Here is a 25152-nt window from a genome sequence, read left to right on the forward strand (position 1 = left end):
GCTTGGAAATGAACCCAATTTCTTGCAACTATGAGGCTAAAGAACTGACCACTGTACCTCTGCTATTTGTTTATGTCAACACATCTTTAGCTTCAACCACAAATGCCAGAGTATTTTGTTTACTACCTATATCATATCTTGTAGTTAACCCAAAGAATGCATCATAACTTTAACCAGTTTTCTTTGTTTCAATCACTTTTTCATCTGACTAGTTTTCTGAGGTACTGTATTCCTGTGTTAACTTTATCTATGTTAGACATTTTCTGAAACTCTATAATCTTCTGGATTTTTTCCAATCCCTTATTTTTTACCACGCCACACTGTAATTATTTCACAAATAAAATATTTCATAGGCTTATTTTCTGAATTATAAAAAAAAGATCCTCCTTAAAAACGTTTTGGCGCGTATTTCCGCATTTTATGAAACGACAATTATTGATAAAAGGAAAAGTAAGACTGCAACACCACCACAATTTAAAAATGAACTTCAGAAATAGATTCGATTTTTTAATAAAAAAAAAACTGTGACGGTTACGAACATATGCTACCAGGCCCCAGTTTGCCGAGCCCTACGACTGAATATCTTCTGCCTACTCAGGCTCTGAAGGGAACTAGTTGGATCTTTCACGTAATGTGGTGGAGAAAAGACGTTAACAGTAAAGGCCAGATACTTAAGTACAGTTTGTATTGCAGCTACATTTTCAAAAAACGACAAAGGCGGAGCTTTGCCACTTTGTGGGAGAGGCTCAAAATAGTGACGTCAACGTCACGCGTATGCGTGCGCGTGCCTGGCTTCTATCGCTTCCTCTTCCCATCATCGGTCAAGGCGTGTGTGGCGTGCACGCCTCCCTCTCGCAGGTGACGGGATGCCGTCACGCGGGACCTTACTTTGTGGAGGCGTGGATGCGGAAAAAGCGATAATGAAGGTTTCATGTTAATTTTATTATCGCAGTTACTCTCTGACAGGTGCGAGTCCAATTCAAAGTAAGTGACATTAGTTTGTTTTTATTTTCTTTGAGGACGTTTTGGGTATCAGGATGTGGGGAGAGCATGTCTTATTATTGGCTATGGGCCGGGTTGGTTGGGCCGGAAGATGACGATTGACTGAGGTGACTTGTATGAGAGCTGATAAAGGTTGAGACTTACGCAGTGTGTTCTGACGCCTTTTCATTTAAAGTGGCTGATAGTGTGAACCTTGCATGACTTGAGCCTTCCTTTCGCACTGTGCATGTCAATTAAACGATCGGATTCAATCGAATGTGCTTATTGGTAAATGCGACTTGGAACTGTCTGAATGCGTACAACTATTAACAGGTTCATTACAAAAATGTGTTCTCATCGGTATTCTTAAATGGACAGAAGGAAGGAATTTGTGCTATCGGTTATTGGTTGAGGTGGGCATCAGACAAAAAATAAATACATAAATAAAATCGAAAAAATAGGTAAAGTTGATTTTTTAATTTAAATATATATTACTTGTTTAGGTTTAATCAGATGTCACGTAAAGGAAAACGTTACACAAGACAGCGCCTGTATAATGCCTAGTAATTTTGAATTAGAAGCAAGTTTTTATGTCAGTGCACATGTCTGAAAGCATTGAGCCAATGAAACGGTACTTTTGTAAATATCAAACCTCGAAACATGTCCGGTACTGTACGCGGAGCCGTTAGAACATATGAGCGTGTTTCAGGTTTTTTTTTTTATCGTCCATGTCTTGTATTATTTGGACGAAACAGTGATTTTAGTGATTCCTAAAGAGAAGCGCGGCCTTTCGAGTTCTAGTGCAGTAACAGATACGCATACACTTTTAGTTTAAAGGAATTGTGTGTCAAGGGTGTGTACGTAAATAGATAGCCATAAATGACCCATTTGTTAGTTCTGGGTAGAGAGTTATCTTGCTAAGAGAAATACTTGTCTCTTACACCTGTTAAAACTTTAGAAACACTTCATATTATTTTCTTCATATATTTTTCTTTAGCATGTAGTAATCAAAAAGTTTTAAATCAAATTTAGCTTATTTTTAAAATTAGCCATCCTTTACCTTGATGACAGTTTTGAACATTCTTGGTATTCTCTCAAATCAGCTATGCTAACCACTTACTTGTTCCTTCACTCATCAGTCCAATATGTCCCACAGCATCTCTGCTGGGTTTAATTGGAGTGACTGTGGAAAATTAATAATGTGCCGCAGTACTTCATCTCCCGCTCTCTCTCTGCCTTTACCAATACCTGTTACACACTTAGGAGGTGTGTTTTAAGTCACTGTCTTATTGAGAAGCAAATGCTGGCCCAACCTACCACAGACTACAATGGGATTGTATTTCTCTACATAGTGCAGTGGAAGACATGCAGGTTAAGTGTCCCTTTAAATCTAAAGTAATGCTGACCTTGTTGTCAGCCAGCAAAGCACTCCAATTTCATCACACAACCTGCTGTATGTTGGTGGAAGGAACCTCACTTTCAGACTTTAACTTTTTAACTCCTCTGCGTCTTACAAACACACACCAGTTGGAGCCAAATATCCCAAATATGGACTTCTCAAACTGAATGACACTTTTCCACTGGTCTTGTGTCCACTGCCTATGTTTCCTGATCCAGGCAAGTCTCTTCTTCTTGTTTACTTCAGTAGGGGCTTCTTTGCAACAGTTCTGTGATGATTCATGCCTGATTCGTTCAGTGTACTCTGAATGATTGATGTTGAGATGTTTCTGCTGCTTCAGTGCTATGAAGTGTTAATTTGGCCTGTGATCTGAAATGCAATTGATGATTTCTTAGGCTGATGACTCTAATAAGCAAATTCTGTGCAGCGGGAGTAACTCTTGGTTTGCTGTTCTGTTGACAGACCCAATGAGAGCTGGTTTATTGTAGCTCTTCAAAATGTTTGTGACTGCAGTATAAGAAACCAAAGTTTTGGGAATTTTCCAAATTGGTTGACTTTCATTTTTTAATGTAATAATGAACTGTTGTTTATTATTGCTAAAATTAGTTGCTGTTGTTCATATTATGTACTACTACTAGGTAGGACTATTTATATGCATGCCATCTTGTTGCAACACAACAGTTTGGCCCAAACACATGAATAAAGAAATAAATTAGTAGCATAAATTATAGATCTCCACAGTAACATGTTCAAGTGCCTTCCAATTACTGGCAAGAATTAAATTTGGCTGCTAGAGTACAAAGACAGAATAATTTACATTGAGGAAGTTTACGTGGATGCATAGAGAGGTCTAAAAGAAACACTCTTTGAGGCCAAAGAGGAATAGTTAAAGAAAGAAAATAATATAACAGGTGACATACCAAAGGGGAAAAAACAGTAAAGCCAGAACATGTGGCCAGCTAAGTGCCAGGTAAACCAAGGGGACACAATTAACAACAAGAATCCAGGTGAGCCTCATCTGATAATGCTTACAGAGAGCAGGATGAATTTTATGCAGAATGGGATGTGCTAATAGTTGGGATTTATATCATACTTTACCAATTTATTAGGGAGCATGTGAACTCACTGCAAAAAAGGTAAAAAGTTAATGACTTGCTAATTAATATAGTAATAAAAAAGCAAGAAAATGAAGACAAATGAAGTTGGGATTAGCAGTTATTAACCATTCTTCCTAGGCTGAAAAAATAGGTGTAATTAGCTAAGCAATGCAATAGAAGAGCTTTAAAGAGTATTTAATACGAAGTTATATTGTACTTGTGACCTGAAAGTTCAGGATTAAGTTCTAAGTGGGAAATGTATTATCCTTATTATACTGACCCTCAGTATGTTCTTTCCATTTCATATATATATATATATATATATATATATATATATATATATATATATATATACACAACATACACCTTTATTCTTAGGTGTGGAAGCATTTTCTAATTGCTCCCCACTTATCAACAGTATACAATGACAGCACAGTCTTCCACATTGGCTTTCTTAGTGAGGCAGCTCCTTTTATTATATTCCTGGGAGTGCTCCTGGAGGCTCGTCAGTATGACCTGGAATCACTCCCAGGTGTGGTGGAATTTCTTTGTAGGGCTCTGCAGCTCCCCCTGGCTGCCCCCCACGGAACCCAACAGGGCTGTGCCAAAGTCCAAATCTCAGCATGCTCTGCAGGAATCCGTGGTACCACAGCTAACCAGGAGGGCTGCCCTCTAGTATCCCTGGTAAGGTAGTCCCTTGGAGATGCCCCGGTCAGGTAATGGCCGAGGCCGTTTGTCACACTATATATATATATATATATATATATATAGCATGACACTCTGACACTGGCACAGAAACCTAGTTTAATGCACACTTTTAGTCACCTGTAGCACAATTCCAGCTGTTATTTCAGATTTTAATGTTCATTGTTATGTATAAGAGCAATGTTAAAGCCAGCAAACTATATTCATTTTTTAATTCATACATTCTTAAACCTACCTAATCTGATAGTTAAGGGTGCTGGCGCCCATCACAGCAGCACTTAACACAAGGCAATCATAGAGCCCAGTCATATACTCACATACGCCAACTGTACACTCTAACCAATTTAGAATTGCCATCCAACCTGAGATTCACATTTTTTGGGGGTTGAAGTAAAAATCATAGTACCCAGAGGAAAACTTCCACAAATGAGGCAGAACATGCTAAGAACAGACTGAAATCTGACAGATTTGAGATTTACAGTAATGACAGCCAATCTATGAGGTGGCACCATGCTGCCCAGTATTTATAAATAGGCAGAGTAATAAGGAGTGCCATGTTAAATTATAGGAAAATAAGTAAACTAAAGTGAATAAAGGCAGAATTTCAAAAAGATAGGACTTCAAATTCTATGTGCACCAAGTAAAAAACATTTGTAACATCATCGGTGATAGAATCGTAGGGCTTTGGCAAATAGTCAATGCATTATTTCACTTAGGCTTTTCATCATGGGATTGCCACATGATTTGAGTTGTCAGGCAACACAGCCATATGGGTGGATCCAAGGGATTAGATGAAGCCCCAAATTGATATTGCTTTTACTTGTACCATTTGCTTTTTTTGCTTTGCAAACTCCATGATATTTAAGCATAGGCAGTTTGTAATTGCAATGTATTCCAGTAGATATAGTCAATCTATAGTTTTATAATTAAAAGCACTTGTCAGACCGATTCATTTGTGCGTTCTCTGTGGTCAGAAATCCTGCTTATTACATTTTAACCATGACACAATTTGTAAATGTAAGGGCTGCCCCTTCGCCCTCTGAAACTGTCCAATAGAAGAACACAGCTAGGACATGCAGACCTTTATTCCCTATTGCTGCTACATTCCCCACCCCTAGGGTGGCTGAACCAAGGCTTGAGATTGGCAATGTTCACAGTGTCTACTTTCTTGGTCCCTGGCAATCCCCACTCTACAGTACTGAATACGTCATTGGACCTTTCTGCTGAAATGCTATGACGGGGCCAAACCACTTCAGAGACAGTTTTAATATGAATGTATCAGAGGCTTTGGAGAGGGGATGGGTCTTGGGCCAGACTCTCTCACAAACCAAGAACTGAACAGCCTTATGTCTCAGGTTGTACGAACAAGATTGTCTGGACGGGGTTACCATCATCCTCTCCTTCACCTGTTGAGAGCTTTGGTGGATGGTCTGAAGTTGGTCATGAATGGATGTTCTGGTTTCGAGTATTGTGGCAAATTACCCTTTCTAGAGGACCCATAAGCTGTCTGCCTAAAGCTAACAATGCAGGGGTCTCGCCTGTAACCTCATGCACCACTGTGTTCATTGCAAACTGGAGTTCAGGCAGCCACCTAGTCCACTCCTGATTGTGGTCTCCGACAAAGGAGACAGTCATGGTCTTCAGGGTCTGGTTCACCCTCTCAATGTGATTTGATTGGTGGTGGTATGCCGTTGTCTTCAGGTGTACCCCCCACTGTTTCCACAATTCTGTAGCCACTGAGACGATAAACTGTGGACCCCTGTCTTTTGTGATGTTCTTCAGCACCCCCCATCTCGTGAATCTCTCTTTTTTCAGGGTGGAGCAGATCATCTTTGCTGTGGCAATAGCCTTTGGGAATAGTTCCACCTATCTGGTAAAATGGTCTACAACCACCATCAGGTAGGTCTTCTGGTCCGTGCTGGTGGGAAATGGTCCCATTAAATCCATGCCTAGGCACTTCCCTGGGAGCAGTGATATTCATGGGTTGCAGTAGTCCAGAGGAGAGTCCAGGTGGGGTTTTGTATTGCTGACAGGTAGTACATGTCTGGACATGGGAGAAGACGTCTTTGTGTATTGTTGGACATCATGCCACCTCTAGAATCTTAAACAGCGGTTTTGTGTGTCCAGGGTGACCACTCATGGTAGTATTGTAGGAACTTGGGCAGTTGTGAACATTTGTGCTGTGTTGCCAACCACCAGGCTCGAGCCGGTCCACTAAGTGCCATGTTTAAGAGTCCCCACAGCTCGGCACTGCTCAGTAGATGCACTTCAATGAACAGGTCGACCACCACTGCAAAATCTATGCTTGCTGGTGCACACTAAGGGATGAACCTAGGGAACTCTATCCACAACACTGCAACTGACAAGGACGACTGTCCCCAGTCACCTCCCCCCCTCTGTTACAGAAGTTGACTGCGACAGTGGCTGTGAGATGGCACGCCAGCTCTATTGCACCTGCTTCCTGATCTCCACTCTCATGTTTACTTCCAAGTGTCCAATTTCGGTGGGGACCCCAAGAACGTACCCAGCCTTGGCCTGACTTGTACGCACTCACAGAAACACAGTTGAACAGTAGATTAAATCAAAAGTAATGCAGTATATTAAATAGAATTGTAAAGAACAATTAAACGGTTATTCCTCCTTACTCTCCTGTGGTGATGACCGATAATAATACAACAATAAACGCAACAATGTCCAAAACACAGTCCAAATATAGCGGCAACAGATGATGATGGATGGTGAGTGGAAAATCCTGAGAATGGTTTACACTAAGTAATAAAGTTTGTCCTACCAGTCTTCTGTTGAGGCGATTAGGAGCACTCCTTCTAACAAAGATGTGTTCATTCTGTACAGATTCACACGAACAGCAGGCATGAGACAGACCATACAGTACATCCAGACAGGAACAGTAATCCAAGACAATAAACTGGAAATCTAAATGTGAGAAACAGGGTTTTATCAGACAGATGAATGATTGCAATATTCTGTGTCTTGCCAGTTCCCTTTTTAAATAGCCCGCTGGCTTGATCTTTTTCCCAGCGGTTGCTGTGTCTTCTGAAACTGTCCAATAAAGTAACACCCCTGGGATATGCAGTCCTTTATTACAAAGTGCTGCTACAATCTGGTCTGGGATTTCTTATGTTTTTTTTTCTCTTGTTTAAGGAATTTTCTGTATTGATGACCCAGCTAAATGTCAGTTACACTTTAAAAAGGTAATATTTGCTTGAGTAGGGTTATATTCTTTATAGGTTTTAATGCAGGTGGGGCAAAACACTTAGGTATATTGATGAACAATTGGTTTCAGTTTTAAATTAATGATATTAAATGGCTGCCATGGCTCCATCAGAAATCTAATCATGTAGTTAGGAGTGTTTTTATGCAGCTGTCACCTGTAATGGCAAATAACTTGAGGGAATGGGGGCTGCACTCTCTCAATGTTGTTTTATAGTCAAAAGAGTATGCAGTGTGAATTGTGAAACTCTGGATATTTTGGCATCTAAACTTGGTTACTTTGTTATAAATGTAACTATAGTCTTAACTATCAACTAATAAACCATAACTATAAAACTAATATACTTGAAGAAGTGACATCTTTTGGCATCTCATTAGCAACGTGATGGGCTTGTATTATAGGCTTGGTAACACTTTGTACTTTTAGTGTTTTGTCTACTTTCTGCAGAAATGCAATTGTCAATCTTAATTTTTCCTTTAATTGTCCATTGGTATAGGATTCACTCTTTTCCTAAAGAAGTTCTATTGGATTGCCTTTGAAGTCCTGGATTAGGTCCCCACATATCTCCACTATTGTAGACTATAGACTTGTTGCTCTTCTCTGCAGTCTTTTTTGTAATATATTGACCAGAACTCCGGACAGAGATTAAAGTTTTAGCCTACTGATTAAAACATTTTTCAAAATACAGTCAACCCTTGTTTATCGCGATTAATCCGTTCCAGACTCTGCTGCGATAAATGAATTTCTGCAAAGTAGGATTCTTTATTTATAAATCTAATATTTTCGCAGTTAGAGCATAGAAAACCTGTTTACGACCTTCTTCATACATTTTCTAACATTATTAGAGCCCTCTAGACATGAAATAACACCCTTTAGTCAAATGTTTAAACTGTGCTCCATGACAAGACGGAGATGACAGTTCCGTCTCACAATTAAAAAAATGCAAACATATCTTCCTCTTCAAAGGATTGCGCGTCAGGAGCAGAGATTGTCAGAGAGAGAGAGAGAGCGAGAAAAGCAAACAATCAAAAATCAATAGGGCTGTTTGGGCTTTTAAGTATGAGAGGCACCGGTGGACAAAGCAGCTACAAGGAAGGCAGCAATGTGAAGGTAGTCTTTCACCATTTGTAGAGGAGCGTCCTTGTCCTCTAGGCAAACAGCCTCTGTGTAAACAGTCCCTCTGCTCACACCCCCTTCGTCAGGAGCAGAGATTGTCAGAGAGACAGAGACAAGCAAACAATCAAAATTCAATACGTGCTGTGTGGTCTTTCAAGTATGCGAAGCACCACACGGGAAGCATATCATATATCATTAAGAAGTTTTATTTAATATGTAATACGTGCTCTGATTGGGTAGCTTCTCAGCCATCTTGCAATAGCGTCCCTTGTATGAAATCAACTGGGCAAAGCAACTGAGGAAGCATGTACCATAAATTAAAAGACCCATTGTCCGCAGAAATCCGCGAACAAGCAAAAAAATCTGTAATATATATTTAGATATGCTTACATTTAAAATCTGTGATAGAGTGAACCTGCGAAAGTCGAAGTGCGATATAGCTAAGGATCACTGTATAACCTAACAGTTTATTTGTATTTAAACTGTTAATTTCTGTTGATAGAAGGATGAGAGTTACATCGGTGTATAAATACCTACAGTAAATTATTTTCAGATTGTGTGATGTCATTCTCCCATATGATCAGTAAAAATGTATCTAGGGAGAAATCCTGGGTTTCAAGAGTGTACAAGTTTACTGATTTTGTGGTAGTTACATAGGCTTTACTTTCATCTACTGAATTTTTTAACTACATTTTCAAGGATGGTGCAATTTATACTTAAACTCAAGCTGCTAGTATTTGTTTGTATTGTATAAAGCTCCTAGTATTTGTTTGTAATTGTATAAAATTAATAATTAATCTCCTTCGGTGGGTATTTTCAACTGACTGTGGTATACAGTCATGCTAGAACAATGCTGTTGTTATTTTAGACATTATTTTAAATTGAATACCTAATGAATATATAGAATTAATATCCTAAATAAAAACCTTCCACACATAAAAAGGGGTTTGAACTCAAATTGTTAATCTATCATTTGTAATAAATCATCAGTTTTTGTATGGAAAACTAAATGAAAGATTTTCAATCAATAAATTGTGGTACCACATTTAGCTCCAGTAACGTCTCATAGTCACCTTTGTCAATCAAGTGTCTGACATCTTGATATTCCTAAATTAGATGGGCATCTATTGGCTCACATTATTGTTTTGATGCTAGTTAAGAAAAAAACCTATTAGGGGTACTGAGTCTTAAAAAGCAAGCTAATTAAAGCAAATAAAGTAGTTTCTAGCAACATCACTAATTGGTTACTAATTAAGAAAGTGGCCGGAACAAAAACCTGCAGCCAGTGATCTTAGTGCAACTCTGTATTATAAATGAAAGGTTCCAGTCCATTATAACTACAAAGTTGCAAGTATCTCCAACCATCAAGTAAATGATTATTATTGCAGTACGGATTAAAAAAAAAAAGTTTATAGTTTTTCTTTACAACATTGCCCTTAAAAGTATAGTTTCTGCTAACCGAGGACTGGGAAAATACACTCACCTAAAGGATTATTAGGAACACCTGTTCAATTTCTCATTAATGCAATTATTTAATCAACCAATCACATGGCAGTTGCTTCAATGCATTTAGGGGTGTGGTCCTGGTCAAGACAATCTCCTGAACTCCAAACTGAATGTCAGAATGGGAAAGAAAGGTGATTTTAGCAATTTTGAGCATGGCATGGTTGTTGGTGCCAGACGGGCCGGTCTGAGTATTTCACAATCTGCTCAGTTACTGGGATTTTCACGCACAACCATTTCTAGGGTTTACAAAGAATGGTGTGAAAAGGGAAAAACATCCAGTATGCGGCAGTCCTGTGGGCGAAAATGCCTTGTTGATGCTAGAGGTCAGAGGAGAATGGGCCGACTAATTCAAGCTGATAGAAGAGCAACTTTGACTGAAATAACCACTCGTTACAACTGAGGTATGCAGCCAAGCATTTGTGAAGCCACAACACGCACAACCTTGAGGCGGATGGGCTACAACAGCAGAAGACCCCACCGGGTACCACTCATCTCCACTACAAATAGGAACAAGAGGCTACAATTTGCACAAGCTCATCAAAATTGGACAGTTGAAGACTGGTAAAATGTTGCCTGGTCTGATGAATCTCGGTTTCTGTTGAGACATTCAAATGGTAGAGTCAGAATTTGGCGTAAACAGAATGAGAACATGGATCCATCATTCCTTGTTACCACTGTGCAGGCTGGTGGTGATGGTGTAATGGTGTGGGGGATGTTTTCTTGGCACATTTTAGGCCCCTTAGTGCCAATTGGGCATCGTTTAAATGCCACGGGCTACCTGAGCATTGTTTCTGAGCATGTCCATCCCTTCATGACCACCATGTACCCATCCTCTGATGGCTACTTCCAGCAGGATAATGCACCATGTCACAAAGCTCGACTCATTTCAAATTGGTTTCTTGAACATGACAATGAGTTCACTGTACTAAAATGGCCCCCACAGTCACCAGATCTCAACCCAATAGAGCATCTTTGGGATGTGGTGGAGCGGGAGCTTCGTGCCCTGGATGTGCATCCCACAAATCTCCATCAACTGCAAGATGCTATCCTATCAATATGGGCCAACATTTCTAAAGAATGCTTTCAGCACCTTGTTGAATCAATGCCACGTAGAATTAAGGCAGTTCTGAAGGTGAAAGGGGGTCAAACACCGTATTAGTATGGTGTTCCTAATAATCCTTTAGGTGAGTGTATATGTAAACAACAATGGGCAACCTCCCGTTCTCCATATTGGAGAGAATTCTGCTGGAGAAATACTGTTAGGTTTTTCCTTACCCCAAAACAGAAAAATAATTTTCAAGGCAACTCAAATGGTTGGATACATTGTGGCTCACAGGATGCGAACCATTTTCACATATTTTGGGGATGTCCTAAAATTAGAGGTTTTTGGAAAGATATACATAAGGTATTGGAAATTATTTTAAACATTACAATTGATTTCAGTTTTAATGTACTTTATATGGGCACAGTGTCAATGGTTTCCTGGGAAGGGAAAAATAAATACATGTATAGAATAATTCTTGCTTCAAGTAAAAAAGCTATTACTAGATGCTGGTACAAACCTAATCCGCCACAAATACAGGATTGGATTGATGTTGTAAAAAATGTGTTTATAATGGAGAAAATTACTTTCAGTATGAATAACCAAATAGATCTGTTTTTTGATTTTTGGTCTAGGTGGATTGAGTATATAACCCCTATTGAACCAGATGTTTTTCTGTTATAGAATCTGTGTTTTATGAATAGGTATTGTCTATACATCCCCTGTCTTCTGTAAATAGTTTTTTTTTCTATAATTGAGAGATAACCCAAAGAGATATATTGATCTGTTTTATGCCATGAAGAGCTTTTTGATAATATATAAGCTATATCTGTTGTAAACGTGACAGAAGTCATAAACAGATGTATTGGATTGTATCTTTTTTCAATAAAAACTTAAATAAAAAAAAAGTATAGTTTGTACTGTATTGTACACATTTGATCTAGTAGTAGTCATATTAGTATTATCACGTGTATAGAGCACAGTAACACTCCTACTTCCATGTCAGACCATATTATGGAGGCTGGTGTAGAATTTTCCAGGCAACACTCTGGTCTGAATTAGTTTGCTACACAGTAATGAAAATGTAATCTTTCAAACAATGCACTGAAGACACACATTTTTGCTTTCTTTAATGTCAACATTGTGGATAAAAACTAACAACTCTGCTTTTGAACTTTTAGAATCATGTTTCCTTTGAAACACCAGCAAGATGTACAACCAAAAATTGCATTGTGCTGGAGAAAGTAGTAGAGTGACAACGTATTCTGCATAAATCAGGTCAGTCTGATTGGATTCTCTTTTCAAAATACCTTCTAACTCATGTTATTTCAAATCTTTGCTTATAAATGATGCAGACCATATGGTTGAAAAATATAACCCAATTCTCTGAGCAGAAGACCGAACTGTTTTAACTTTTAAAAATATTGAAACAGAAATTCCAATAAAGAAGTATATACAGTAGCACTAATGTACATTAGATTGTAGAGCATTTATCTATCTTCCACAGGAATTACAGTTCAATTATAAAATTGTTTCATTTTTGGAAAATATTTATACTTGCAGTTAACAAAAGCACTTAAACTGGGTATGAAATCTGTCATATGCTTACATGTATGCATAACATAGATAGATGGTTGTACATGTTTTGTATGCAGTAAATGAGTTAAACATAAAAAAAATAGTGGAGCAGACAAGCGCAGTTGTCTGCATTAATGACAGTTTCTCTTTGCATTTGAGTGTGGATCTTTGTACTCTGAAAGAATAAAATTCCTTTCATTCAGACACCAGTGTTGTGGGCATTGTCAGGTAGTTTCTTATCAAGGGTTAGATATATGTTCATGACTGTACCTTGTAGGGTATATGCTACCAAGGTCCAGTTCACAAGGGTGGATAAATTAGTGGCCAGTTATGTTCCAGGTGATGTTTTGAACACACTCATCTACTCAGCTTTTGCGCCTTTCCTGTAAAGTGTACTTCTAGTGACTGTCATTCTAGATCAAATCTGATAATGTGGCTCAAAATAATAGATTAGCTAGTATTGTTTTTCAGCATAGTTTTACACAATTTGCAGAAAGTAAAGCACTGCCTTTCGCTAAAAATGCTCTCACCATGCTACATTTTAGCATGCTTAATTTCTGCTGAGGATATTTATCCTATTTGTAGATTGTAAGATGTTGTTATGTATAGATTAAATACTGCTGTTGTCTGTCTTTAAATGAACAACATTTCTTTAATTAAGTGGCTCAGGTGTTGCAATGCAGTGCAGTAAGGCAATTGCATTTCTTAACACAAAGTTAATCATATAATCATTAATGTTATTTGTTTTAAATGTTTAAAGCAAGTTGACAAACAGTGGTTCATTGTTAATATCAGTAGTCACAATAGACAAGCATTTAATGTATTGTACATTTTATAGAATGCTAGATGAATGGTAGGTGATGGGGTTCTACAGAGAAGGGGCTTAACCTGCAAAGGCCTTAACAGCAATTGGAATGTCCCATATTATTGTTCCAGTAAACGGGAAGGACTAGTGCTATGGGGAAGTAAGTCATTCACTTGTTGACCGTGAACCAGAAGTCATTTCACCAGTGGCACAGAAGCAGCAAAATACCTATTGAGACTATGGTTTGTTTAAGAGTAAGTACACTCCAACGACAGGAAGCTTCAGGGAGGACTAATTACATTATGTTTGGCTCCTGCTGTTTTAGTTGACATGATACTTGAGTTTTAAATGTGAATTTGGGCTGAAGAATGTTGGAGCTCATGTAAATTGTAGGGTAGAATACTAGCTGGGGCAATAAAGCTTCTTCTGGCCAGAAGTCCAACAAACTGGAAGATGAGTTGTAACAAGATTTTGACAGGCTAATACAGGCAAGAATGGTGAGATAAAGATGTGGAGAGAGAGATTGGAGTGATATTGATGATACGTTGGTGGGCAAGTATATTTGGCACTCCACCATTGAATGTGGTGCAATTCCTCTGTCAGGTAGGCCCATTGGTGAGTCAGGATTTTGTTTCCTGTTATTTTTAAATTAATTGCTTTGCGAATTTGTTGTAAAATAAAAAAAAACACACATGAAAAAGCATGTCTCTCTCTCTCTCTGTTAATCTAATTAACTCTCAGCTGATTGGAATTTGTTATCATCCGAAATTGACGGCTAGAGCTGAGCTCTGTTAGCAGTGGTGTTATTTTACCCATTTTTTACTATCATCCCGCGGTATCCTGTATTTACATTATATGTGAGTATAAATAAGCATTAGCAGCAAACAAAAGGTTCAGAAAGAAACGGAAAATGATAAGGCAGCTAAACTTTCATCAGAGTTAAGACCGGCCTCGAGGTCATGGTATGGCCTACCAGATACTGACCTGGAACAGACGGGTGAAGGAATTGATCTGCCAGGACCTCATGTAGCAGCATCACCTTCAGCCAAAAGGAAAAGTGGAAACAAAACTGTGAGCGAAGTGGTCAAGGAGGATTATTGGAAAGGAACATGGCCTACTCATCATTTACTGTAGGGATTATATAGCACATATAAAGATATAAAGAAAGAAAGAATGGACCTAAACAAGAAGAGTCAGAAGCAGTATGTAGATATAAAAGACCCTGAGAAATGTGTAATACAGTAAGTTTACTACAGCCTTTACAGAAATTGTAGGAAAAATTGATGAAACAATATAGAAAAATACAAGTATGTTAGAGATTGAAATTAGAGTACTCACTGTTCAGCTTGAAGATGTTAAGCAAATGTTTACGACTTATATTGAAATGGTTGAACAATTGACTTCCACCGCTGATGAAAAAAAGGCACCAACTGCAAAATCAGAATGCAAAGTGCTCACTGAAAAACTGGCTGTGCTGGAAGATGGATATACAGTAGAAGGAACAACATCAGAGTCAAATGTCTCCCCGAAAAATGTTAAAGTCCACACCAGTGACATTTATAGCTGAACTATTCTTTAAAATAACTGAAGAGGACTTCAGATGGGTCACTGAGTTCTCAGCAGGCTGCTGAATACTTGCATCAAATTCCTCAAAACCGAGAAGCCTTATTGTCCGTTTTGACAAACTACAGGCCAAGCAAAATTTCATGTCCCTTCTCAGACATAAAGAAGAAATTATATTTAAAAATAATCACATCTGTATTTTCTCAGATATCTCCCCTACAACAGCTGCTAGATGTGCTGCATGCTAGTATTAAACACTATGCAGTGTTGATATCAGATACAGCCTCTTGTAAGCTGCCAAATTAAAAGTGAATATTGAAAGTTCGTTTAACATTTTTAGCTCTCTGAATGAAGCAGAAAAAGAGCTAAGTAGATTTATCATGAATCATACTGTATTCTAACAGTTTGCAACTTGGACCATTAGTAATGTGACATTCCATTTCCTTTTCAGCTTTTTTTCACAGTTACTACATTATATTTTAATCTTTTTCAATGAATAGATGTACAATACTTCTTGAAAGCTACAAAGTAACTAGCTATTTACAGGTTTTTTTTTCATTTCATATCCTTGATTTATTGTATTGGGAATGTGCTATCATATGTTCTCTCAGTCTCCATGGAAACTGTTTAACATCATTCACTAGGGTTATTGTATTGGGACTATACTTTCAAGATACCTCAATTTTAACCTTTTCTACACCACTCCTGGGTTGGGGTTCATTTTGCTCTGGACATGCTATATCTCTCTTGACATGCCAGAGGACCAGAACTTCGTGAAGTGTGGTCTGTCTGACTTGGGGGTGGGAAATGGGAGGAGGGGGAAGAGAGAGAACAAGAGTTTTGCTCTTTCTTATTTATCCTTTCTACCCAAAAAGAACAACAACAGGCTTCATAGCCATAACACAGGGGTCCTGGAGGGCCGCAGTGGCTACAGGTTTTTCTTCTAACCCAGTTGCTTAATTAGACAGCAATTTTTGCCAATAATTTATTTTCTTGGCTTGTTAGTGCTTTAACTCTGTTATGTCAGGTCATTCTCATATCCTAAATTTTCTTCCCCTTTCTAAGAATATCATCCAAATGATATGAAGGCTAAAATGGATGAGTAATTCTCAGTCCTTCACTTTTCTCTCTTCAATTTCCTTCCAAGTATTTAATTAAAACAAATAGTGGTTGATGAATACACATGGGTGTAAATGGTAACAAGCTAAATGGAGAAATGCTGGTCTCTTTTGTCATTTGCATTTTATTGCTAATTAGGAGCAATTAAAAAACAAGAATACAGCTGTTAAGACTAAAATAGACATTAAGGTTTCAAAATCTTAATGAGCGAGACCATGAAAGTGAAGTAGAAATGTCACTTGAGTAATAAGTGCTTCTTATTAAGCAATTGGGCTGAAGCAAAAAACCTGCAGCCTCTGTGGCCCTCCAGGACTGTGATCGAGGACCCCTGCCATAACACTTGGCAATAATGCAAAATCTAGATCAGAGCTATCATATGTAAAAATGTACTACCTTTAGACTACAAAATGTTGGAAAAACAATGTTTTTATAACCAAACAGTGAACATTGTGAAGTGGAATGTCAAAGGTCTTAATCATAAATTAAAGAGAAAGAAAGTATACACTTACTTAATAGGTTTAAATGCCAAGATAGCATTTCTACAGGAGACTCACATAGTAAGTAAGGATTAGTTCTGGTTGTAAAGGGATTGGATTGGTCAGATTTTTCACCTTGGCTATACAAAAAAAACTAGGGGTTTGGGATCTTAATGCACAGTACTATCCCATTTACTGTATAGTGTTAGACATAACGTGGTCCTGAAGGGATATGTCATGTTGATAGGCAATTTATTTAATACTAAAGTGATTTTGATAAATATTTAGGTACCTGATCTGTGTGATTTCATCCTAAAAGTATTTGCATTTATTCCTAATGTGAACAATCAGAAAATTATAATTGCCGGAGACTTTAATTGTTCTTTAAATCCAGACCTCGATAGGTCTTCAGCTACAGCGGTGATTTAATATCATAATTAATAACATTTAATACTCCAAAAATAATTACAGAAGTTTTAATGGATCAGAACTTTTCAGACCCATGGAAGTTTTTAAATCCTAATCTTAGAGCATATTCTTATTTCTGATCATGGAGCTTAACTTACTATGTTCTACACACTCATTTCGTAGCTGGCATCTTTAACCCCCTGTCATTAGCCGATGAGCACTGTACAAAATTCATATCCAAGCAAATTGATTTTTCTGGAGACAAATGCACACCCAGAGGTTGCTAAAGGTATACTGTGGGTAACTCTGAAGGTATTTTTAGAGGACAGATTATTTCATATCTTTCTCAGAAAAATAAATTAGAAACCAAGAAAGGTTCTGAATTAATCAGTGAAATTACCAGAATAAATGTAGACTATGCCAGGCCTCCAAATGAGGCACTTTATAGGAAAAGACCGGTTTTGCAATCAGAATTTAACCTTTTGACTAATAAAGAGCAGGAAAAGCTCATCTTTATATTCACAACATCATTATTATGAACATGGGGAGAAGGTGATGAGATTTTAGCTAAACAAATCCACAAGCAATTGCAGCAGTTACCAATAGAGAGAGAGAAAATCATAGACCATGAAAATATAACCCACACATTTAGAGAGTACTGTAAGTCCTTATATCCTACTAAGTCTAGAGAAGATAAGACATAATCTAATAAGTTCTTTGACTTATTACAGCTACCAGAGCTAGGTACTCTTTGTGGTGTGGAACTGAATCTAAACCTCTGACGCTCTCAGAATTATGAGATGCTATGAACTCATTTCAGAGCAGGAAAGCAGCCAACCCTGGTGGCTACCCAGTGGAATTTTATCAAAAAAAAATATCAAGTTAACTCCACAATTATTTGTAACATTTACAGAAGCTAAAGACAACATTCTACCTCAAACGTTTCGCCAAGCTTTAATTTCTCTCTCTTTAATTTCCATCTTTCCTTAGAAAAATAAGGTCTTACTATAAGGTGCATCGTACAGACCAATCTCACTCCTGAATAATGACGTTAAGGTACTTCCTAAGTAGAAGGATTGAGAACATGCTTCCTTCTGTAATATCACAAAACCAAACCAGATTTATTAAAGGCAGCTTATATTCTTCGATGTTTGTATAATATAATATATTCACCCATTAAATCCAACACCCCAGAGATCTTACTATCTGAAGCGGCCATATCAAATACACTGAAATCAACTGCATATTGTTTATTAGTTTAAGGCATCTGATTGCAATCAACCTATAACAGTATTAATGTCCACGGAATGGCCAAACTATTCTAAATACCATAGCTACTTTAGTGTTATTACTGTCAGTGCACCACTCAGAGTATTTTAACCCGCTCTGTCTGAGTGTGGAATCACATTTCTATAGCAGCTGATCAGAAAGAGGATTATTGGGATATAGCATCTAGCACACGCTGCCTCAGCCATGCGCACAGTCCTTTTGAACGCTTCAGAGCCTTTCCTGGAGGGACCTTGCTGTTCAAAAATGGTTTCATCCCAAGAGCTCTAAACACACTTAATCATTCCATCAAGTGCTCCTGGTACTTATAAGTACAATTATCACACTGTAATAATGCACAACCCAGGCCACTTATGCTGTAATATTGTATATTTTCATTGTTTTTTTTATTGTAGTGTTATTATTACTACTGTTATTTTATCATTTTATAGTAAAATACGTTTATGGAGGATTTGCATTTTGAATCTCATTGTACCATACAATAACAATAAAGGAATTCAATTCAATAGAAGAAAGTGCATATTTTCATATGATGACAACTGGCTTCTAAGTGGATTTAGATTGCCAAGTGCTATCTTCTTGGAGCTCTTGATATATTTTTTAAGATGAAATACAGTAAAGTAAATATATTACATTCTACAGATCCATTTTTAACTTAATTTAAATACTGTATACTGTTAATAATTAAACGTGTGGGCACGGTGGCGCATAAGTAGCGATGAGCTGGCGGCCCGTTCAGGGATTGTTCCTGCCTTGCACTGTATGCTTGCTGGGACTGGCGTGACTCAGAATGGATAGATGGATGGAATAATTAAACATGTACTACGAAGATATTTCAGTGTTTCTTAAAAGTTTTGAAGAATCGGCGTTCTAAGCTGAGAGAGAGTTTTACATTTTGCGATTGTTTACATGGAGAAAGAAAAGGAAGGACAGGAATTGGGGGTTAGTACGTTTTGAAAGAGACAGTACTGCTGCAATAAATTATTTCATTGAGGGTTGTGCATGGCGCAGCAAGCATCTTGTGGGAGGCAGGAACAATCTGTCGATGGGGCACCAGCTCGCCGCTACCACTGCCCCACTGTGCCCCCATGTTTAATATATGCTTTAATCATTTCATCATGAAAATGATATCACGTATACATCTCAGTATTTAAATTGTTCAGAGAGCTGTAATATCATGAATGTAATATATTCTGTGTCCTGTCAGAGTAAGTGTTTTAATTTGGGAAAATGGTTCAAGGGGTTAAAGAGTAAGTAGGCAAGAATCAGAGAGAGAAGGTCCGATACTTTAGTAAAATTTACTTATTCAATTATAGCAACATTCAAATACTTATTCAATTATAGCAACATTCAAATACTTATTCAATTATAGCAACATTCAAATACATATAATGCATTGATAATAGACATACAGAAACAAGATTATGCTTAGCAACATTCAAATACATGTAATGCAGTGACAATAGACATACAGAAACAAGATTATGCTTACAATAATATCAAAAGAAACAAACTTATGCTTACAGTAATATCAAAAGACACAAACTTATGCTTACAGTAATATCAAAAGACACAAACTTATGCTTAAACTTATGCTTACAGTAATATCAAAAGACCCAGAGCCATCATCCTAGTCCAGTAGACTGAGGGAGCCCACTTGTCAGTCTCATCAGAGGATCAACTCGTTAGCCTAGTCAAAGTACCGGGCGGTGTGCACATTCCCCACGGTTGAGCTTCCAAAGAAACTGAGGGCGGAACCTTCCCTTATATACTAATTGAGTGTCCTTGCCCCAAAAACGGCTTACGTGCAAGCAGTGTATACAGAAGTGATCAGTTTCAGTACACACCCTTCCACGGGACACGGTGTTGTTTTTCCTCTACTTGGCCTTGACCGATACGGTGCCTAGTACCAGAAGACACAATGAAGCCCCTCGAAGTGAAAAACAACTCCGTACATAGCCATGGCTATATCTTTAGAACATTCCCGGCTGTTTTTCCCAAAACATTAGTCTTTGCAGCTGGCTTTGCACTGAAGCGACCAACGCCCATCTGCTCTCCTGATTCCCTTCCTCTCTTTATTTTACCTTTGCTTTTTACAGAGAAAAATCCTTCCTTTACAGTAAGAGAAACCTGTTTAAGCAGCATGTAATGTAGTGATTCACACACAAAGAGTACATAGCAGAACACATAGGATACAAAGCATTTAACATGCTACTTACGATGGGATTTGAGAAACTAGTAAATTAAATGATTTTAAGATTAAGTTTATGATCAACTTTAATGACAAAATAAACGTGATTAAAGTGGAAATTTTGTGATTAAAGTTGATATTTCAACCTTAAACCACTGAGTCCCTATTTTTTTTTCTCTGTACCCTAATAAACTTCCATATGACACTCAGATGGTGGGCTACGACTCACCTTTTTCACTGCAACTTTGATATCTGACCACTATTTTGGGCACTGTGTGACTTTCTGAACTTGGACTTTCCAGTTTCTCCACCACTCTGTTACTTGATCAACTTCCTTTTGTTGTTTACACCACTTACTCCACCACTTAAACCAACAAATAGTACTTTTTCCTTGCTTCACTTGGTATTTGCTGAAATTCTTTTATTTTCCCTGTGCTTTTGTCATTATCTTTTCATGGAATGCTGAACTTAAGGGCTATTTATATTGATTTGCATATTCAAAGAGGTGTAATTCTGGGAGGAGACGGGTGTGGTGGAAGAACTTGGAAATTAGTGTACACACACAGATTTATGCATCTGGATATTTTTGTGCATATGCACATTTCTGTTTTTGTCTGTACACCATACTTTAGTGTGAATTCTATGCATACCGTTATACATGAGGCCCCTGGATATTGACACAAATCAATGAATATACACAAGCCTGGTCTTCAGTAGAATTAAAGTCTTGCAGTACTTCTTTATATTCCCTGCTCTGTGCCCCAGTAAATACAAATTATCACTAATACACTAATAATCCAATTGCCCTACATTCACTCAGAATATGGAACCAATGCAGGAAGACAGAGAAGCTCTTATCTCTACATGACACCCACTCTTTTCCACCCTCTCAAACATACATAATATTTAATGCTTAGAAAATGTCTGAAATTAAAACATTTAGAGATTTGTACATCGATAATGTTTTTGCATCCTTCAAGCAATGAAACTTTAAATGTAACTTCTAATCAGCACAATTTTTCCACTACTTTCAAGTTGCTTTGTTAAGCAGAACCTGCTCAATTTTCCTCAGCTTCCACCTATGTCTATTCTAGAAGAAATATTGATCAGTGTTGAGGGCTCATATAGCATTTCCACAATTTATAAAAATATTTTCAAGTCCCTTCCTTTTAAAGATCCCAGGGCACAATGGGGAAATGATCTTTAACATTCATATGTGTAGAATATACACTAGCTCCATATCCGCAAAGCATTCAAATTATACAACTTAAAATTTCCTATTGAGTGCAATTATGTTGATTAAAATTATCCTAAAAGTTTCCAGGGCAAGATTCAACATGTGTATGCCGCAATCCAGCTCCAGCATCACTGGCCACATGTTTTGGGCGTGCACAAAATGAACATCTTTTTGGACAAAAATGTTTTAATGCCTGTAAGAAAACCTTGGTGTCGCATTCACTCCTGACCCATTAACAGCTGTGTTCTGTGTACTCCCAGATCGGCTTACAGTGGAGAATGACAAAAAAAATCATAATTGCCTTTACTTCACTACAAGCATGTAGACTTACCTTGCTCAACTGGACGAATCCCAACCCACCACCTTTAAGTCAGTAGGTAACTGATGTCCTGTACTGTCTAAAACTGGACAAATCAAATTATCACTTAAAGCATCTGTTCAATAACATTTTAGAATAATCTTCTGAATCGCGTGTGATAAAGGCGCTATATAGCGCCCGACCAGCCGTCTTCCCCGTGTCCCACAGGCCCAACACAGTCCCAAAGCACTTTAAACAGAGCACAAACAACCCTTCCTGTGGCACCACCACTCCTCCCAGGCAACCTATCCTCTTCCTCCCAATTCCGGCCCCTGAGTGGTGGAGGCTGGTCCGTTTTATAGCCCACCTGGAAGTGTTCGAGGTGTTTGACCACCTGGTCCCACTTGCACCTCCGGGTGGGGCTGATGACTCATCCAGCCGGGTTCTTGAGACTCGGCAGCACCCCCTAGTGGCCATCCGAGCTCCCAACCAGGCTGTGGAAGACTCCATCTCCCATGGAGCCAGGTGGGAGGCTGGGGAATCATCGTCGGCCCGGGATGCTGCCACCAAGCGTCCCGGGGGAGGTATTGAGCTGTCCATGGAGCCAAGCCGTCCATCACTTGGGGTAAAAAGATATTCTTCCTTCCTTGCTGCTTCCAACATTGACTTTGTTGGCTTGCTCTTCTTTCTTTCTTTCTTTCTTTCTTTCTTTCTTTTATTTGGGGTTGAATTTTGGTTTTGTTAAGTTTGATTTGATTGTATGTAATGTTGTTTGCTTTTAATTAAAATTAATAAAAAACAAAAAAATGTAAAGCCCTTGGTCATACCTGTCTGGTTCTGAAATACTAATATTACTAATACTAATAAAAAATGCTTCATTTTGGTTGTCCATTTTTAGCATGCTTATGTTATTCATAAAGGTCAACTATATTGGTCATTAACATTAGAATTCCTTAAGCCTATGAAAATACTTGTAAACCCATCCAATCTTAAATCCCTTCGCACCTCTACCATCACCGTCTTTTGTATTGTAGATGTGTAGATCGAGCCAAGCAGCAAGCAGACTGGCTGTCCCATCCCCCCCACCGCCAGAGCTCATCTCGAGCAAAAAGCTCTCCCAGCTCAAACCTTGTTTATCTTGGTGTGGTGTGTCTGGAGTTGTATAGGGTATATAATATATTGTTATTTGGAACACATGCATTTCATGTGTGTTCTGAGTCTATAACAATCTCTGTAAGTGTAGGATGACAGAAAATGCGAGAAATACAAGAAATGTTGAACACATACTTAAAACACAAACATTTTTCATGTTTTAGTACTAACAGCAAAATTTTCACATGAAGTGTATAATGTGTGAAGAATGAAGTCCAAATATAAAGTGTGAACGGAACCCGGGCACAGACAGGCAGACGTTGTTTATTTACAATATTTACAAAGTCTTATGTGCACACAAACCTCCCAAAGTCCTGGCCACACAACGCCTTTCTTCGGGCCGCCTCTACTCTCTCTTCTCCTGCCTTGTCCTGCCTCCACCCGACTCCAGCCTCGAATGAAGGGAGGCGGCCCCTTTTATCCACACCCGGATGTGCTCCAGGTGCTCCCCGGCAATAGCTCGCCGACACGCCCCTGTGTGGCGGAAGTGTTGGCTGTACTTACTCCCGGAAGCATTCTGGGTGTCCCTGCTTCTCTTCCTCCCAGCACTTCCTGGTGTGGCGGAAGTGCTGAGGTCCAGGACTCCCAAGGCATCGCAGTGACCACAGGCCCCTACAGGGTTGGGCTTCCAAGCCCTCAACTCATGGCCCCCAAAGCAACCAGGGTGGCAGCCCCAACGTGATCCCAGATGGGCGCACGCCCTCTTCCGGTCCTTCACGGCATCCCGGCCGGGTTGCCAGCAAAGACCACTCGGGAGGAGCGGCACGTCCCGCGAGGGCAGCTTACCCCCGAAGTGGGTCCTACTCCTGGGAAGCCGGGGTCCGGCCCTGTTCTCCCAACAGGCATAGGGGCGGAGACGCCACCTGGACACCACCACCTGGCGTCCTCCTGTGCCTCGCACAGGCCACGCTCCCCCCTCTTACCGGCACCCCCTCCGAGGTTTTCGTGCCTCTTTGGTTGGAGTCACTCGCACCCTCCTAGCCTCCGCCAGCCGTGGCGAAACCCCCTCGCCAGCGGAGAGTCCTTCTGGCAAATGGCCCGTCTCCTGAGGGCAGGTTCCCAACGAAGCGGGTCCTACTGCTCCCCCCGCCGACCGGTACCCCGGCACTTGCCTGTTTGGCACCCCCTCAGAGGGGTCCATGTCCCTCCTGTAGGTGAACCTGACAGACCGTCTGCAGTCCTTTCCTTTCCACTGACCTCATGGGTTACCTCTGCCCCCGCAGAGGGCGGCCTGCACTTGGACGTGTGCACCCAGCACCACGTCCCTTTCTATCGGAGGAACCGGCATTCACCCTTCGATTCCTCCTGTCGCTCTGGGACACTCTTACGATCTGAGTCTCCTTATTGCATAAAAAGAGACTCCTTCCTGTCTGCGTCCCTGTAGAACGGCGCGAGACGGCCGCCGACTCGGGGCAGAGGGCGCTAGGACCTGGGGCCTTCAACAGCCCGTGTCTTGCCAGCCCTCTCTCTGTCTCTCCCCTCATTGCGCGCACAGCCCCCTACGCCGCATCCACTGTCGGTGGTCTGCTTACTTGATGCTGATCGTTGGTATCACAGCCAATTTCAGCACATCCTCCTTCATGCTGTACGGGGACGGCTGTACTCACCTTCCCCGCTGTACACCTCCGGCTGAAGAATCCAGCGTTGCGCCGTGTAATCGCCATCAAAAGCTCTTCGATTGATGCAACCGCCTTCATCTCCAGTACCCGCAATTCCGCCCGGAGGGCACGTAGCACCTGCGACAAATGCTGCTCCGTGGGCTGAAGGCACACCTCCAGCTCCGACAGAGCAGCCGGCAAAGACAGGAAGTTAACAGACGCGGAGCTTACCTGTCCGTCAGCCCCAGGCGCCGGCAACTTCCTGTGGGCCTCTTCCTCCGGCCCAATCGGGTCTCCCCCCGGCACGCGATGGAGATTCCTTCGTCCCGCCTCTCTCCAGTCATTGGTGGGCACGCAAGACA

General features: G+C 39.7%; 1 protein-coding gene across 4 annotated transcripts in view; it reads left to right on the top strand.

Annotated features, from left to right (window-relative positions):
• Positions 1–812: 812 nt before the first annotated feature.
• nipa2 (NIPA magnesium transporter 2) overlaps positions 813–25152 on the top strand; it is a 47856-nt gene continuing 23516 nt past the window's right edge. The window contains exons 1-3 of one of the 4 annotated variants that reach the window (XM_039744711.1): positions 814–984; positions 5998–6081; positions 12260–12356. The gene's annotated coding sequence lies outside the window, so the exon portion shown is untranslated. Of the gene's footprint in view, positions 985–5997; positions 6082–12259; positions 12357–25152 lie in introns of all 4 variants that reach the window. The other 3 variants (XM_039744712.1, XM_039744710.1, XM_039744713.1) reach the window with 3 other exon arrangements.

The sequence above is a fragment of the Polypterus senegalus genome, chromosome 2 (assembly GCF_016835505.1).
Source record: "Polypterus senegalus isolate Bchr_013 chromosome 2, ASM1683550v1, whole genome shotgun sequence".
NCBI classification, from domain to species: Eukaryota; Metazoa; Chordata; class Cladistia; order Polypteriformes; family Polypteridae; genus Polypterus; species Polypterus senegalus.